The 11,571-nt window shown below is 42.1% G+C and overlaps 1 long non-coding RNA gene across 1 annotated transcript; it reads right to left on the bottom strand.

The window, feature by feature from the left end:
- Window positions 1–2,983: 2,983 nt before the first annotated feature.
- On the bottom strand, window positions 2,984–9,968 carry LOC144104543 (uncharacterized). Its single transcript, XR_013308566.1, has 5 exons — window positions 9,891–9,968; window positions 9,201–9,221; window positions 8,946–8,960; window positions 5,208–5,312; window positions 2,984–3,665 (listed from the first exon to the last, which is right to left on the bottom strand). It is a non-coding gene; the product is annotated as an uncharacterized LOC144104543 (long non-coding RNA).
- Between the last annotated feature and the right edge of the window lie 1,603 nt (window positions 9,969–11,571).

Below are 11,571 nucleotides of genomic sequence, written 5' to 3'. Positions count from 1 at the left end.
ACACAATAGCTCATAACATGCATAGTTTATACAAAAATGAATATGAAGTCACTTATTCACAATATTTCTGAAAAAAGAACCTCTTTAAAGCATGAGTAAAATTAGGGGCTTGGTTTATGTTTAGAGGCAAAGTATTCCAAATAAGAGCGCCATTAAATTCTAAGAGCCTTTTCCATACAGGTTCTGACATGGAGGTAGATTAACATTTTGGTATGTGGCAGCTCTTGTGTTTAGTAACGGTATTTTGAACAAAGTGATGGGAAGTGGATCTACTTGAGGGAGCGCCATGGTGTGAAAGCAGGCAGTGTGCATGGAATGCAACTGCATGGCTTCAACCCGCTTGGTGAAAAGGTAGAGTGTGATGAGGTCACAGCAGATGCCAGCCAGGGTTTTCGGGAAAGGACCAACGTCGTCGAGACCGACAATTTCAAGTGGAGATGGAGACGACTCAAAGGGCTGCACCGGTGGCTTGGCTGTTGGACCACTAACATTTGTGTCCCATTCTTCTTCCCTATTTCCATCACTCTGACTTGTGACACATACACCTACAGTTTGTAATGATGTCATTACGATTCTGCAGTTCTTTATGCAATTAAAGCTAATGTTACTGAACCTGTTTTTGCAAAATTCAGCGTGAAGTTGCGTTGAAACAATTTAAATTGTACCGAACCTCAAGGCCTTCGGCATTGCACAGAATCAAATCTTAATTTGATAAGCATGTTTATTTCATGTCCTGTTAACAGCAAGCAGCCTGAAAATTCCTCAACCTTTCAAATGTAGACTGGAGACCTGTAGGAGCAATGTAAAGTGCTGTAACCACATTTAATCGCAAACAAAGTTCAACAACTACCACAAAGCAGTGCATTCTGCAGCAGTTTGACCAATCCCACTTCAGCAAAATATCACACCTGCTATGACATAGTGAACAGCACCGGATGCTATATCCAAAACAGTAACATGCAGTATGTATGAAATGTATAAATATGAAAATACACACTATACTCATTAACGCCGTTGTATTGCATGTAGTATATCACATATCGCCCGCATCCCGACCATACTGGGCGACAGCTTTTCTTGGCAATGAAGTGAAGGCTACGGGGACGGAGCATCCATAATTGTGTCATTCCACCAAATAGTTTGCCTGTGGCTGCACGATGGTGTTCCTGGCCGCCTGGCACATTGTTTTCTGTTTTAATTTCATCAATGGCTGAACTGGCACCATCTATAGAAGCTTCTTGTAACAAGATGTGCCTAGCAGATTTGCTGTAATGACAAACATTTTTTTCTTGACTTTCTAAGGTTAAAAGTAGTTGTGTCAGAAATATGCCTTAAATAATGAATACTGATAATACACTGTTTTAAGAGAAAATTGATAACTTCAAGTAGGGACTACATACTGCTGTGTAGGAAAAGAAGGCGTTTGTGCTCCGTAGCCTCTGCTGCACTGCCAGAAAAAGTCATTGGGGAGGAGTATGGTATGATCATTTTTGTCCAATTCAGTCTGATCCAAGTGAACAGTGTCCAGGCAACAGGCTGCTCACGTAAAGTTGTCAGTAGCTTTGGCAGCTCGTGTCATCTGTTATGCAGCCATACGACAAAACATCGCTACAATGAGATCCAACACTCATAAAGGTGTGGCTGCTCCAAAATTCTTTTCCACAAAGAGTTGTAGAACATGTTGACACAATCCTGTACAACGTGTGAAAAATTACAGCGCACTGTGTGCCCACAATCATAAAAATAATACTTATCGCAAGTTAGCACTAAATGCTGCTCATCTTATTATGACACTACCACTTGCCATGTACTCCCTGCCTCTTCCTTTCCTTCCCTTTGCCCTGATGAGAGGCAGCAGGTCAGAGACCCATTCCCTCAGCCAACCTTTCCTCTCTCCGAGACTTTTTGCTCAAGACGCCAAGAAATGTCAGCACTGGGAAACTGCACAGCTAAAAACAAGCAACAGGAAATGGAACAGTAATCCTGCTGCGACATTTTGTCGGCTTAGAGTTGTCTGATCACCATGGTTGCAGAACTCCCCACAGCACTCGTGCTTTAAAATCTGTGCCTCGGACTGGCCCAAAACTCTGAGGCCAGCAGACTTTTGTGCCACAGGTGGCATGTACATGAACTGTTCGTCATCATCATCAGCCCGACTATGCCCACTGCAGGGCAGGGGCCTCTCCCATGCCTCTCCAATTAACCCTGTCCTCTGCCAGCTACGCCGACCGTATGCCCGCAAACTTCTTAATATAATCCGCCCACCTAAATTTCTGCTGCTCCTTGGTATGCTTGCCTTGGCTTGGAATCCATTCAGTTACTCTTAAGGACCACTGGTTATCCTGCCTTTTCATTACATGCCCTGCCCTTGCCCATGAACCATTCAGTGCTGCTCAAAACATGGCTGTGGTGGAGAAAACACAATTGCCATCAATGGCCAGCTCTACAGCCCAGTACCAGAAAGTGGCTACTGCTTATGCCCAGATTAGGTGAGTCTGACAACCAGCGAAACTGAAGGGCTCCGTTCATAGCCAGTGCTACTGTGCTGCCTCCCACACCTTCTACCCTTGACATCATATGTGCTGCCATCTACTCCACTTGGTCAAATTGCAGCATCCATTTGAAGTACTAACCTCTCACTTTGGGACACCAAAGGGGACGGAAAGTGGCTTTTTTCTGCAGTAGGAAAAAAGTTGCAGGCTTTCACATGATGTGACACAAGCTTCAGCATTGTCTGTTAAAGAGACTCTCGCATGTGTTAGGACGTTTGAATGGGTCACACACTGGTCATGGTGATGTCATTTCATGCCGACATCCATGAGTAATCATTAGAGAGATTAGAGGGCTAGCTGGTACTGGCTTCCTGAATTCACGATTACTAGCAAAGCAACAGATGCAGACAGAACACAAAACGGCAGGACAACTGCTAGTCGTACTATCAACTTGCTTTGTGTCCTGTCTGTGCCTGTTATTTTGCTAGTAATCGTGATTTCAGGTTAGCATCCACGAAATCTTGGGGGGGTGTAAGGTCTGTCTATAATGGCTGATGCTACAAGAGAAGCACACTTTCCTCGTGGACTACTGGTGCCACCTGTGGGAGGGGAAACAAGTGCGTTACGGATCAAACAGGACCTCTGAGCATGCCAACACATTGCACACAGGACAAGTGATCTCAGAGCTGATGCATCAGGAGAAGTAACTCAGTTCACTTCCAATAGGCAGTGAAGAAAGTGTTCTGTCACTTTACACCCGCTGTAGGTGTAACACTTGGCAGTTCAGTGGGTGGCACTGCAGCAAGTTATGTATCACGAACACAAAGCAGCCATCAGCTGCCAACAGTCGCACCACTGCTGCTTTTCCATGAAAAAAGTTGAGCGCTGACAAAGCAAGCAGCATTATATGCTAGAAGTTTCCACTGGAAGTGGCCTGCAGCTGCTGTGCAGCAAACAGCATGTCGCTGATGGTGATGATTCCAGCTAGGCTCTGTCTACGTTGGTCACGAGCTCCCCCTGGATGGCCAAGAATGCAGCAGGGACAGGAAAAGGTTGAAAAAGCTCCATGAGGGAATCCAGGGGGCGCCACGCAACCCACCCGTTCTCCTGCAGCCGCTGCCTGGTTCCTTCCAGCAGACCCTGCTTCGCGTCATTCCTGTACCAATGCGGATCCTGCATGAGAGAGATGGGACCACACTGTTGACTTCCACCAGCTCTTGCCACAATGATTCACAGTGCATTATTTGTCTTGGGCCGCTATTCCAAATGCGAGAAATAACAAACTGACAGTTCCCAACTGTTACCTACAGTTGCAATGTTGAAAGCTGGGAAGAATGGCACAGCCATATTTCAGTGCGCTCGAAACACTGAGAAGATGTTAAAGGGTAAAAAGAACCACGACATGAACAGGGCCTGGGAAGAGAGAGAGAGGACAAGTGGTAGCTAGCAACTCTTTCACACTTTAACATGCCGAAGCAAGTGGGCCAGAACTTTGCCGTGCGGCACAGAGAATTAAGGCAGGACGACTGCACATTATGGAGTAGCAATTGACAGAACATTACAGCAACGGCGCTCATCATGAGGAGGGCAGCATAGAGCGAGCACAACTCCATTGCTGGAGGCTGGCAATAATAGCACATACAAATATCGGAATTTTCTCATTGCACTTTATTGATATGTTGTAGATATGATTACACATATCGCCCTAAGTTTGTACACAGGCAAAAAAATTAACGGTGAGCAATTTTTTTTACAAGAACCTGAGCGCATGCAAGGATATGGTGGGAACTTAATGGTGTTTGGACCATGAGCACCACCTGGCTTATGAAAGCAAACATTTGAGACTAAGGTGCTTCTCACAGAAAACCTGCTAGGAAAGGTGATGGACATATTACTTTTCAAGCAATGCTTCTCAGAACTTCAAAATATTTTTTCATAAGATTACATTTATTACATGCTTTTCATAAGCTAAACACACCGACACAGCGTACGGTAGGCAGAATAAGGCTGGGGGAATGAGCTTCCAGTAATTTATACTTGATATAGTTTTTGCAGCCGGCATGCCATCAGAAATTAGAAAGTACTCCCTGTTGCCTCAGTGATCCTTTCAAGAACTTAATTGTAATAGTAGGCCCACTCACAGCCTTCCAAGTTAGTTCATTAGTGTACATCTGATTTTTGCATTCAGTGGCCACATAGCTCCATTGATCATTTTGAGATAATTTCAAGTTTGGAACAAATTCACATTCGATCACATATGAATTTTATGAAATGTGCATTATAAGTGGTTGTGGCATGTTTCCGAAGGCCAGAGGTATGGAACAAAAAGTATGGGGAGGAAGAACTGCCAGATTTTATTGCTGCACTTACTTGAACACCCAGACTTCAAGAATACCTCTTGATTTATAATGTAAAGCCTCACGTTTGCTTAGGCCTAAAAACAATATAATTTTCCTGACAGAGCTATCTATGAATTGTGAAGTCCAACCTCACAGAACCTCCTTTACTTTCCGTTAACACAGAAAACTTCAACATTCAGAATGCATTTGATTGCAACATTCAACATGTAATATCCAACTGATAATTTTCAAAGTACTACAATGTTCTTGAAGTAAGTAATGATCAATTTGTGTACGAATCGGGGATTACAGGAGTCCCACTTTCTTCCACCTGTTGCTTTGAGTGAAAGCAAGTAGTGTCTAGTAGAGATCTCACCATGCCTGCTTTCGATGCTGGTGTTGTGACTGCAACCCTCCTGGCTTGCAGAGATGGTCCCGCTGTGGCTTCTGCATTTCCAGCGCCTTGTCTCAGGTCGGCGACCTGGACAAGAACACACAGCTATTGTGAGGACACACAAAAGCAAGTCAACTTGACATTTTCGCTCAGAATGCTACCAAAAAAACAAGCGCATGAAGCTGCCGACCACAGCCTTAAATGAGGACAAGAAAAATAATCTAAAAATTTAATCCATTACTTAGGAAATAGAAAGGTTCCAAAAGTGGGTTGCGCTCACTGGCCAACCGGCACAGGCAAATAGTGTAGCGTACTTTTGCACAATGCAGAAGTGTAAATGAAGCAGTTATCTTGTCACTGCATCTTAGCTATCACTTTGATTGCGGTCGAAGGGCAGTTGCCTGTGGCAAGGCTTCTTTTGCATCGGAGGGGACACAGGAACTGGTATTTCCTCTTTGGCAGGTATGGTTCCTGAAGAACCTGTTTCCCACTCCTTCAGGACCCCCCCTCTTGTTCCTAGAGTTCTTCTGCTGCTATCTCCCCTGGCAATACATTGTGTTGCTCTGCAAGCAGCGGATCTTTGCAAATAGCAGTAGTTGTGCCTTCTTAGATGCTTTGCGAGGGACCAGCCATTTCAGCACCACTGCTGGCATCGCATGGATACTGCACCTGCAGCCATAAGAGCAACAGAATCAGCTAATATCAAAGAATTTAGTAGAATAGAATACATCTTTATTTTTCCAGAAGACAGCTGGATGGTCTCTTGGGCTAAAAGCTACACAAAAGCTTGACGAGGCCCAAGAGACCATTACAAGGCAGCAGCGTAAAGAATAGAAACATAATAGATGAATAGTACATAGGTAGACAGTAATAGGGAAATAATAAAACAGTTACTGTGACAGGTAATAATGATGTCAATCACAAAAGCTACCAGTAATGAACTGAAACCAAAATAAAACAACTGAAAAGCACATACGCGGAAACAACAAACAAAAATTAATGGATCACAACTGCACAAAACAGGATTGTAATTGTTTTTTGTTCAAGCCCACTGTGTGTCTATATTTGTTTAGTATTGTAGGGAGGTTATGGGTAAGTGACTGATATTTATAAAATGTACGAAAATGAGGAACTGCCCACGCATCAACATTTCTTGTTTGCACGCTAATATTTCGTCGCTCTAAGGATGCCAAGGACTTTAGAATGTTAGTAACTTCAGGGGAGGAAAAGTAGATTGACTGTAATAGGCGAAATTCATACAACTTGTCTACACTTATGATATTGAATGATTCAAATGCACCCTTTGTAGTTTCCATGGGCTCAATATTTGCTATGTAAGGGATGATTTTTTTCTGTAAAACCAGGAGTTTATTTAAATTGGTTTTTGTGGTTGTGCACCAAACTAGACTGCAGTATCTTAAATTAGAGTTAAACAAAGCATGATATATTTGAAGTTTTATCTTGGGTGGAAGTACAGTACGACAGCGCGATATAACTCCTGTAATCGAGGAAAGTTTTTTACGAAGGTGATCAATGTGAGCATCCCAGGTTAAATGTGAGGAAAAATGTACACCTAATATTTTATGGTTGTCAACGATGTCAATTTCTTGGTGCTCATAGGTTATAGTGTGATTTATTTCAACTAATTTGTTTTTAGCGCGGAATATAATAGCTTTAGTTTTAGTGCAATTGATTTGAAGTCTGTTTAACTTGGACCATGTGGATAGCTTAGCTAAAAATTCATTACATTGCATGATTAAACCATCAGCATTTGGGCCAGAAATAAGAATAGTACTATCATCAGCATATATCACTAGTTTTACTGTATTATCAATATTCACCAAGTCATTAACGTATGTATTGAACAACAGCGGACCTAACACACTTCCCTGGGGTACGCCACTCTTTATTGGAAAAAGGGATGAGCTGCAGTTTTTGATAAACACTCTCTGAAACCTGTTGCTGAGGTAGCACTTCAGCAAAGCTAGGCACGTGCCGCGGATCCCGTAAGCTTGTATTTTGGATAGAAGAATGTTATGGTCCAGACAGTCAAAAGCCTTGCTGAAATCTATAAAAACAGCCAACGAGAACAAATTACTTTCTATGTTTCGTAAAATATTTTCTTTTAATGTTAGTAAAGCAGTTTCCGTCGATCTGTCCTTCCTAAAACCGAACTGTGCATTTGTTATTATGTTTTCTTTGTTAAAGAAGTTAGTTATACGAGCAAAAATGATTTTTTCTAGTGCCTTAGAAAATACAGGGAGGACTGAAATTGGGCGATAGTTTGTTGCCAAGTTTGGGTCGCCGCCCTTGAAGATTACAGAAACCCTGGCACATTTCATTTTTTCAGGAAAGACGCCCGAATCCAGTATTAAATTAAATATGTAAGCAAGTACGGATGTAAGTAAGGTCAATACATACTTTATCGGCATGATTTGAATGTTTTCAATATCAAGCGCCTTACTGTTTCGGAGCAACATGAAAGTGTTATAAATCTCCTGCTCATCAGTAGGCTGAAGGTATATTGTTTTCATTGTACTAGTGGAGATTCCAGTTGTATCTGGAGGATAGTCACAAGGATTTGCAATACTCACAAAATGATTGTTAAGGTAATCCGCAAGCGCTTTACCGCTCAATTCACCACCTTCATGTGTTAAAACATCCGGAAGGGAACTTTTACTTTTACGACCCAAAACAGTGTTTATTGCTTTCCATGCAGCATCCGGGCGTTGTCGAGCGCAGTCTGCAAATAACTGCTCATAGTATAAAGATTTGGCTCTCCGAAGCTCAGCGTTTAGCTTATTCCGCAATATTTTAAACTCCTTTAGAGTTTCTTTTGAACGTGCACGCAAGAAAGAATGAAAGTGACGATTTTTATTTTTGATCATTTGTAAGTGTTCTCGAGTGACCCATGGTTTCTTAATCTTTTTTGTTGGAACGATAGTTTGCAAAGGGAAATGTTTAGCATAGATGCACACAAAACGATTTATGAATTCGTTATACGCGTCATTCGCATCCACATTTTTTAGCACGGCAGACCAATCTTGGTTCATGATTTCATTCTTGAACGAGATTAGCTTTCCTTCGGTAATGCGCTGAACAAAAAATGTTTCCCTTTTCACATTCCTGTCCAGTGAATCAGTGCGATATGTTAAGAAAGTAGGACAGTGATCACTAACGTCGCAGGCAACTGTGCCTGCATTGTAAATTTCAGTGTCAAGATTCGTAACAATGAGATCTAGCATGGATGATGTAGAACATGTAATTCGAGTTGGTGTTTTAATCACATTTATGAAACCAGATGAAACCAGTTTTGTGCTAAAGTCAGGAACACAGTTATTTTCCTCTAACATGTTTATGTTAAAATCACCACCATTGATGAGCCTAAGGTTGTTTTTACAAATAAATTCCAAGAAGTCTTCATAAAATTCTAAGAAGCGTGCAACATTCCCAGTTGGTGGACGATACAAGACAGAAATTATTTCTTGTTTATTTTTCAGCGTTAAGTGCAGACATTCATCTTGGTCTCTATATATACCGTATAAAATGCATTTGCGAAAATCACAAAGAATTGGAAAAGGAATTGTAAGTTCGGATGAATTCGCCACATAACAGTGCTGTCTAAAACATTTCTAGGCTGGTATTTTTACCTATTTTTTTTACTGTGCAATGTTTCTAAACTGCTTGTTTCATCATGAGATAGCATGCAGTGCAACTTACATATCTTTAAAGCAACTGAAAGTGGAAGATAAATGCAGTGACAATCATTGCGAGAGCATGGTGAGTGCTACACAGTGTAATTGTAGGAAGGTACAAAATGTGCTCCCTTATCCATGTGTGTTGTTCGAATGAAATTGCATTAATTGTTATAGCCCTCAAAGAAATTCACCGTATTTGTTAGACCTCTGCAATACCCTCAGAAGAGACCAATTTTGATCTCACTCTCACAAAACGAATTTTCACAGGTTTACTTACAGAAGCTTCTCCTGTGTGTGACTGCACAGAAGAAAATAAGCACGTAATAACACAACACGCTTGCTGTTATGGTATAATGAAACTTGCTCTGATGCGTGCTTCAGAAGTGACATTACACAGTGAGGCAGGTTCTTAGATCAGAATTTGGAGCAATTTTTAGAACAAAGTTTTCTATTTGGAGCACTTTAGAGCCGAGGAAAACCGAGCTTTGAGTGCTAAAATTTCTAATCTGGAGCACTTCGGGGCAATCGAACGTTGACATGGAAGCATTCTAGTGCATGCAGGTTAGTTTCCAAATCTCTTTGATCGGAGAAAGTTGCTGGAACTCTATAATTATGATGTACAGTCACGGTCAAAAGTGTCTCGACCACATGTTAACAAAACGAAGCCTATAGTCCCGCTATTAGTCGGCGATTGGAGACCACACTAGTGGAGGTGAAAACGAAAATTTTGTTCTTTCATCTCCACAAGTGTGACCTCAAGCCACCAGCTAATAGCAGAGCTAGCGGCTTCATTTGAGTAACATGTGGTCCAGTGACTCTTGACCCCGACTGTACATTTGAGCCCAGTGATACTGAACATGACCACCACGTGTCGTTTGTGAATTGTACCCAGAAATTCGCTGCGAGTGGACTGATCCTGCATAATAGAGACGCCAGCAGGCCGGACTTAATCATATGCAATGCTTACCGCTTGTGCCTTGGTTAGGGAACACTGCGAGCATCGTGCGTATCGCAACCACAGGGTGCGTTCAGGCTTAAGCTATCCTGCAATGAGAAAGTCTGCTGTCAGCCAGACACAAGATCTGTACCTAGAAATGTGGCCATTTCTGCATCTGTGGCATTTCAATTTTTTTCACAACGCAGTCTTTGCTCAGTGGTAACTGGTGTCATCCTTTTGCAGATCGAGCCACGGCTGCATGCAAGTGCAGCGATGAGGGCAGTTGGTTCTCGTGCACAGAAAATGCCTTACTATTTAAGGTTTAGTGTCCCCCTATAATGAATCAATTTAATTAAGAGCCAACGCACTTTGGCAGGCAATGATATTAGCTCGAACGAGTCGTTTCGGGATACTCCTACATAGCGATAATTCTGCCCTTGGTCAGGAGTGACACTGGCTGGGAACTCAAGGTATTTAATGCGAAAGAATTTCTTGCCTCACAAGTGGCGTGGACAGGATTTGTCACCACGGGCTGTGGGCAGGAAGTGTGGACACAGCATATCATGTAATAATTAATAATGATGGAATGGAAAGCTTAAATGATTAAATAAAATAATTGAATACACAAAGCAATAAAGTTCACCAATTACTCTGAGTATTTGATGAAATTGAAGAATTACTAGTACTTCCTTTAGAATTGAATGAGCAATAAAAATGAAATTATTTGATTCATAATTAATAAACCGTATTAATAATGTTGAATTAATAAAATGAACAATTAAAGATTATTTAATCATTAATTATAATAAATCTGTGACTAATCTTTACTATCAGTGATCAATTACATTACTAAGTAACAAAATAGGCAAGAGAAGGGGACTTAAATGCGCCTTTAATTTTTTTAGCTGGTAGTGCTTAATAGGTCTTAAGGATTCGCTTATCAGTGTATGTCCGGCAGGCTATAACTCATGTGAATGACTAAAACACCCCAACATTTTTTTTTTGCATTTGCTTCCTGCAAACCACGCCCTTTCTTGGCCTTCGCGCAAAAAGCGACAGCGATGCCCACGCAAGACCGCGCAGCATGCCCATGTCCCAATCGATACGCGAGCGACTGGTGCTATGCACGTTTGTACGCGTTTGATTTTTATGACTAGGCTTCAAGGTTCTCGATCGCTGGACGCTCCCTCCACAGTTAACTTTCCCTCCAGGTGGCTGCTAGCTGGCGCCTCCATAGCGGCGCATCGAGCGAGAAGACGTTTTTACTATGACTGGCTTTAATAAGCATGCATGCTAGGTTTTCGTGCACTTTTCTGTTGCACACAGTCTTGGTCACGACTCTCGGTCACGGCCAATGCCATCAAATCGCGGAGACAAAATGGCGTCCTTACCCCTTCCTCCACCTCTCGGATCTCATCGCAGGCTGTGTTCACTTTATTTCTTCTTCCACAGTACAGGTGGCGCTGCTGCGCTGCAAAGGGGATGTATAGCAAGCTTGTAATGATGGAAATAGACGAAGAGGGGAAGTACAGCCTCGGTAGTGATCATAAGCGTATTAGTCTACACATTGGAGCCCTGCTCAAAAGAGAAATGAAGGGGAGTCAAAAAGAGTGCGGAAAATTAAATGACGAACAAATACCGCAAATAGCGGCGTGATTAGAGGAAGCAATAGAGCCACATCCCATGGAAAAGTGGGATTATAATAAGTTAG

The sequence above is a fragment of the Amblyomma americanum genome, chromosome 9 (genome assembly GCF_052857255.1).
Source record: "Amblyomma americanum isolate KBUSLIRL-KWMA chromosome 9, ASM5285725v1, whole genome shotgun sequence".
In the NCBI taxonomy this organism is placed as follows: Eukaryota; Metazoa; Arthropoda; class Arachnida; order Ixodida; family Ixodidae; genus Amblyomma; species Amblyomma americanum.
This window is presented reverse-complemented; position numbering and strand designations above follow the sequence as displayed.